The following is a 6,045-nucleotide window of genomic DNA, read 5'->3' as shown; positions in this document are numbered from 1 at the left end:
TTCTGGATTCCATCGGAAGAAAATTTGGGCATCCAGAGCACAGAGACTTGGTCCCTGTCTCACATGGTTTCACTCTTCCAGCTAGCACAGCTGAGCCACTACAGCCAGGTATTAGGACACCCTACTGCCTGTCTTGCAGAAACAAATGATTTTGCAGGGAATCCTGCCTCTCTCTGCCAGTGCTGTGCACTCCAGTCAGTCCTATGGCTGATAAGGCATCCTTGCCTTCACAARGGTCTAATCTGCATGTGCACCATTCCTCCCTTCCTGATTACAAATCCATTGCTCTGCTTGTGAAAAAACATGTGCTAGGATATTGTTTATTTTATTTATTTTTTTTTGTAAAGCTTTGAACAAACTATGATTTGATAAAACACCTTCTGGAATGATAGAAAAGTTCTTCTATTTATGTCAAGCAATCTCAGTGTCTGTGTTTTTTAGCCGCTAATCATGGAACCCAATTTCCAGGGAGACAGACAAAGGAAGAATTTCGAAGTTGATTTCTAAAAGCATCTCAATTTCTCTGTTTGTAGATTTTGTGGGATTTTTTTGGAAGCTGTGTGGAATGTACTTTTTACAGTTTTCCAGTGAAACGTCCAGTACAGGCATTCGCAGAGACCTTACATTCTGTCTAGATCAGCAGCCAAACCTTCTTCTACGCTGTTATTTTAAGCTCATCAGAGCTTCATCTGGTAGGTGCAAATGACATTTTGTATCACATCACTTACAGTGACTTTAGCGATCATTATATGAAAAACACACAATTGTTTATGTGTTATTGAGAAAAAAAATGTTGTTTGTACACAGTAGCAAGTTAGTGGCAAGATGAGACTTGGTTGTTTTCAGATGAGTAGTGGAAACAGATTAATTTTGAGTTGTCCATGGAAAAATAGTGCATGTGATTTAATGCTTTAGATGTTCTGTAAAAAGCAGAGTTTCAGAATCTCACTGGTAATCTCACTTTAGCTTCTCTAAAGAGGCCCTTGAGAGACTCTTCCAGACAGTAGGTACTGTGGTGGGCTGCAAAGAAGATTTTGAGGATCCTTTTACAAGTCCTGATGCAAAAGACCTGCTTGTATGGAGCTGGCAGTGAGGAGCCTGCATGGCTCAGCACTGACTCTGGGTGAATCTGTGGCTTACAGGGAAATCAAGGCGGCAGATACACCTGGCCTGAGCTGTGATTAAAAGTTAATTTCTGACATGTCTTGTCTCATGTAGGCATAGGAGAGTAGGCAGAGGAGAGTTTGCTCAGCTACACTTACAGGCACCTGTGCCATGTGTGGCTGTGTGACCCATGCCAAAGTCCAGCCTTTGAGAACTCCGGGAGAGAGAGTTAAAAAAGGAAGCTAAAGTCACCAAACTAACATTTCAGGTCCACTAGAAGTCTAAGTAAACAGTAAAATGTATGTGTGGGTGCTATAGCAAACAAAACGGTATAGAGGACTTTCAGAGATAAGCATAAGGAAAAAATAATGGGACATTTTGTTAGTTGACAATACTTCATTTTTTTTTTTTTTTTGTAATATACCTCTAAAAAGTAATTAATCCTTTTGCTTTTTCTATCTTTAGATACGGTTTTGTGGAAGAGGAAATCAAGTCAGCTCATTTCTAATGACTTTGCCTAGTCCCTTCCACCTGTGAGTGCCTGTATCTGGAAGCAGTGTGTCAGTGACCAAGGTATGAAGCCTGCTTTCTTGCTTGAATTTCTACTCAGAGCTGTTCCTTCTGCCCCTTGMGATTCTTGCTCTCATTGTTAGTGCRCTTTATGAGGTCAGTAGACATAAGATACAGAGAGAAGGAATCTCTGGCTGATTCCTAAAGATGCTGACCACCTGTTCTGCCGCGAATATGAAAGGAAATGTAGAGATTAATCAAGTTTCAGATAATGAGGGCTCACTCATTTTATGCTATTTGCCAGATTATTGACTTATTTCCAGTCATTTCCCACACAGTTATGGACATTCAATCATTCAATATCGGAGAAAAATAGTAAAGAGGAAAAAAGAATGAGCAATAGAAGGACCAAATAGAGAAGGACAAATCAAAGGGCAGAACAGGGAGAAAAAAAGAAACAGGAGAAAAGAAAAGAATTCAAAGAAAAAGAAGGAAAGAATCAAACTCAAGCGTTCTGAGTTTTCAGAACAAGCAATATGTAGAGGCGAGAGAACCATTATATGCAGAATCTGGAAATGCATACTACGCAAACATACAGTTTTGGCTGAACAGCAAGAGAGCCTGAGGCCTGACTCAGTGTTGGATTCATACACCTCCCATATTGCTCAAAACTCAGACCCTGAATTTACTAGCTCAATCTGTATTTAATATTTAAGTTATCGAGACTGCAACAATGAATTCTCTTATTCTCAAACCAGACGCAGAGCTGTGGCACAGCTCTGTTCCCACTTAGTAAGGGAGTGCAGTCATGGGCCTAGTTTCAGTCCACATAGAGATGAGATCAAGTCACTAAGTTTGGAATGATATTTTTGCTCATCTGTTCTCCAGTTCTGGATCATTTATATCCAGGGTCTTAGTTTGCATTCAGTCGTCTTTTTTATGTCCATTGCCCCTSTAATTATTGATAGTAAGACTAGCTCTTGGGCTGGGTTGGGTTTGTGTTGGGTTGCATCCATACTCACTTCCACCGCTGGCAAATCCTTAATAATTCTTTTCCCAGAACAGATGGAAATAGTTGTTTACTACAGTCTTATGACAGGAATGTTACAGAAAATAAATTAATGTTATTTTAGAGAGAGAGCATCACAAAAGCTTGTGCCAGTAGGAAGGGGAGTAGACACCATTAAATGGAAACCTTCACATTACTTCCACATAATAGCATTATATTAAAAAGCCAAATGGGGGTTGACAGCTTGTAATAGGCTTTTTCTACCTTGAATGACATACCTTTTTCCATAGTTTCCATTCACATCTTCAATTTTTTTTTCCACCAAAGTATCCTTTATGGATGACTTTAATTCTTGTACACCAAAATGAGACCTCATGTTGAAAGAGGCTTCAAAACTTTCCTTTCYGGAGGGTTGGACGAGGTGATCTCCAAAGGTCCCTTCTAATCTTATTCATTCTGTGATTCTACGATTCTTTAAACTCTGTTTTTCAATAGTTTCTTGGACTGATCTTCCTCCATAGGAAAAATACATCAGCAGCATTGCTAAACACTGCTGCTCATTCTATGGTGCAGAAAGGGCTGTGGTTAAAGTTGATAAGTTGCACTTAAAACTGAAGGAAGCTACTTAATCCTTCTCTTTAACGTGCATTAGTCCTCTTCGTTATTGGAGCAGCTCTGGAGAGCAGACCTAAGACAGTATCCAGGTAGATTATATTTGAGGCAGAGGAAATTCCGTAGGAGAAAGATTCCGTAAAGACTTGAAGATTTGCTATTTTGTTAAACTGCGTTTCTTATTAGGGTAAGCTATTCTGTTTTCTGTTATTTCGCAGAACGGTTCTCCTTTGCACAGCAAAGACTGATTTCTTTACATTTGCCATCAGCCTCGGAAATAAAGAAATTCCAGTTACTTACTACTGCTGTTGCTGCTGGCRAGAAAACTACTTTTACAAGCCATACAAGTAAGTATAATAGTAATGTTTTCCCGAGGCCTGTTATTCAACACACCTTTACCTTATWTAACACTGGGGAAATGCCAGTTGGGACCACCCATTCTTGGAACTGGAAAAGACCAGCACAAATTGAAAAAAAGATTGGAAGCTGAATCATAGTGTGGAATATCCATTTCCAGTTCCTGAGGGCTACCCATACAGCAACAAACATAGGACACTGGGCCACGAAAAGGTTTTCTCGGCCTGTCTATGGCCCTGCTTCAGGAAAACATTTGTATTCAGAAGTGGTGCTTAAACTTAGTCTAATATTTAGCATGTGTTTAAAAGTCTTTTGGCTTCAGTGGTTTTAAATATACTCGTGAGCAAGCAATATCTCTTGCAAGCTCTGGCCTAAGCCAATAGACACCATCTTTCTCTGGAGTTTTACGAAGGATATGTGACCCTCAGCCAGCCAGCCTTTCTGCGATGCTTAAGTTTGTTGTACTGACACTTCTGCCTTTGTCTTACTGACACTTGCTGACACATGAAAGTTACTACTGTGTRTTCAGTTATACAGATATAAAAGTGCTACAGTTGATTTATTCCTTCTAAGAAGGCAAATAAACTTACTGGCATGAAAGGATGCCTATTAGCAGGATATCAAGCAACTTTCTGTTAAAATAATCACATTAATCTGACAAACTATCTCAGGACAAAATGTTTGYAGAGGCCCTGCAAGGCCTTGGTTTCAAGCAGAAATTATGAGGTCACTTAATTGGATTCATAGACTTTTCACTCCCGCTGGGAATTTAATAGAAAGCACCCTCCTCTGGTTTAGCTTTCTGGTATTTTTAATAGGTTCCAGCTTGAGAATAATTAGCAACTCTCATATTACTTAATATGTTATCAGGATATGAAGCTACTGACAATTCTGACAATTYATATTAGTGAGTCTAGCATTCAGGTTTTTTAGTTAGGTCTGTTGGATATAATATATGGATAAAATGTGCAGGAAGAAATCAGTGGATTAATATTTCAACACTGCATTTTAGAAACAAAGCTTTTGGGGAGGTCTTTATTGTTCACATGAAGAAATCCAAAGAAGATAAGATAGAAGCTCATTCCTGTGCAAAAAGCAACCCTTCTTTCATATCAAATCATATAGGATTTGTCTTGTTCAAAAACCATGCATAAACTAGTAGAAAAATTATGTTTGCCATTATCTCTTTTGTCTGAAAGCGTAAGTATTTCTTGATCTAGCCAGGTGAGGATTATATAGAGAAGAACAGCACAGCAATATTTTTGTGTTTTGGAGACATATTTCTGTGTTTCGGAGAACCTTGCTAGACTTCAACAATAACAGAAGGTCCATGCAGCTCTTTTCCAGAGAAGTCAATGAGAAAAAGCACTCAGCAAGGTCTGAAAAATCCTGGACATTCACACAAGGAATGAGAACTTCAGAGTTACACCTGCTAAAGCTAACACATTTTTAAAGGAATTGAGATTGGGTTTTGATGCTTAAGTGACTGTCGAAGATCAGAATTCAAGATGAAAGCCAGCATGACAGATGATTATTCAACACCTGCTTATGGTGAAATTCTTACACCTTTCTCTGAAACATCTGGTATTTACAACAATTACAGATAAAGTATTGACCTCTAGGTCTGAATGTTAGAATAACTGAATGGCAAATGCTGGGATTGCTTAGAGAGAGTTTTCAATGATTATACTTTTGAAAAGTAATTCCCATGCTCCAAAATGCAAATATACAGGTAAAGAAAAGTGTGTGTTACTTGGCTATTATATTATTCAAAAATCTATATATAGATTTTTGAGGTCTGATCTAATATCTGTCACAATTAGTGGATAACTGGATCTTTGTCTTGGATGAACTGAGATAATGCCATAAAGAATATTATTTGGCATGGAATCATCTCACATATCATTCTCCAAAGACTGGGAAAAATTCCTRTGTTTGTAAGCTAGTGGAGTTTCTGCTTGCTTTTACTTCTTGGTGTAATTATAAATTTTAATGTTTGCATGTGACTTAAATAATGGTATCCTTGTCTTTTATATGAAAAACAATTAGAAGTACTGAAAAGACAATAAAACAAATATGTAAAAAAAAAAAAMAAAAAACCTGCCACTGAACTCACTAAATCTTTTTGAATTCTTAACTGGGATTTTGTGAAGTCATTTAAACATACAATCATTTTTCTGAAAGGGAAGATGGTCTCCATGTGTCTGATAACACTAGTGGGTTCATTCTGAGAAGAAAGGAACCTTTATAAATATCATTCTGGATTCTCACTGCTGTTTTTTATGTTTCCCAGACTAAAGGGACTGTAATGTGTAATAATCTACCTCGAGACCTGCAAATGATGGTGAGGAGGTACTAAGACTGTGGCTGTCTAGAAGTCTTGGGGTCACAGATTGCAGTTAGAGTAATTCTGCAGGTCWGAGCTTCTTTATGTCAATGGAAAAGGCCTGAGT

The 6,045-nt window shown here is 38.2% G+C and overlaps 1 long non-coding RNA gene across 1 annotated transcript; it reads left to right on the top strand.

The window, feature by feature from the left end:
* The first annotated feature begins 612 nt into the window (after positions 1 to 612).
* Positions 613 to 5,165, top strand: LOC112946646. The gene is made up of 4 exons (XR_003249275.1): positions 613 to 692; positions 1,570 to 1,677; positions 3,454 to 3,582; positions 4,929 to 5,165. It is a non-coding gene; the product is annotated as an uncharacterized LOC112946646 (long non-coding RNA).
* The last annotated feature ends 880 nt before the right edge of the window (positions 5,166 to 6,045 follow it).

This window comes from Nothoprocta perdicaria, unplaced genomic scaffold, assembly GCF_003342845.1.
Source record: "Nothoprocta perdicaria isolate Ctin4 unplaced genomic scaffold, notPer1 scaffold_1, whole genome shotgun sequence".
Classification (NCBI taxonomy): Eukaryota; Metazoa; Chordata; class Aves; order Tinamiformes; family Tinamidae; genus Nothoprocta; species Nothoprocta perdicaria.
The sequence above is the reverse complement of the archived record's forward strand: the minus strand, read 5'-3'. Positions and strand labels throughout refer to the sequence as shown.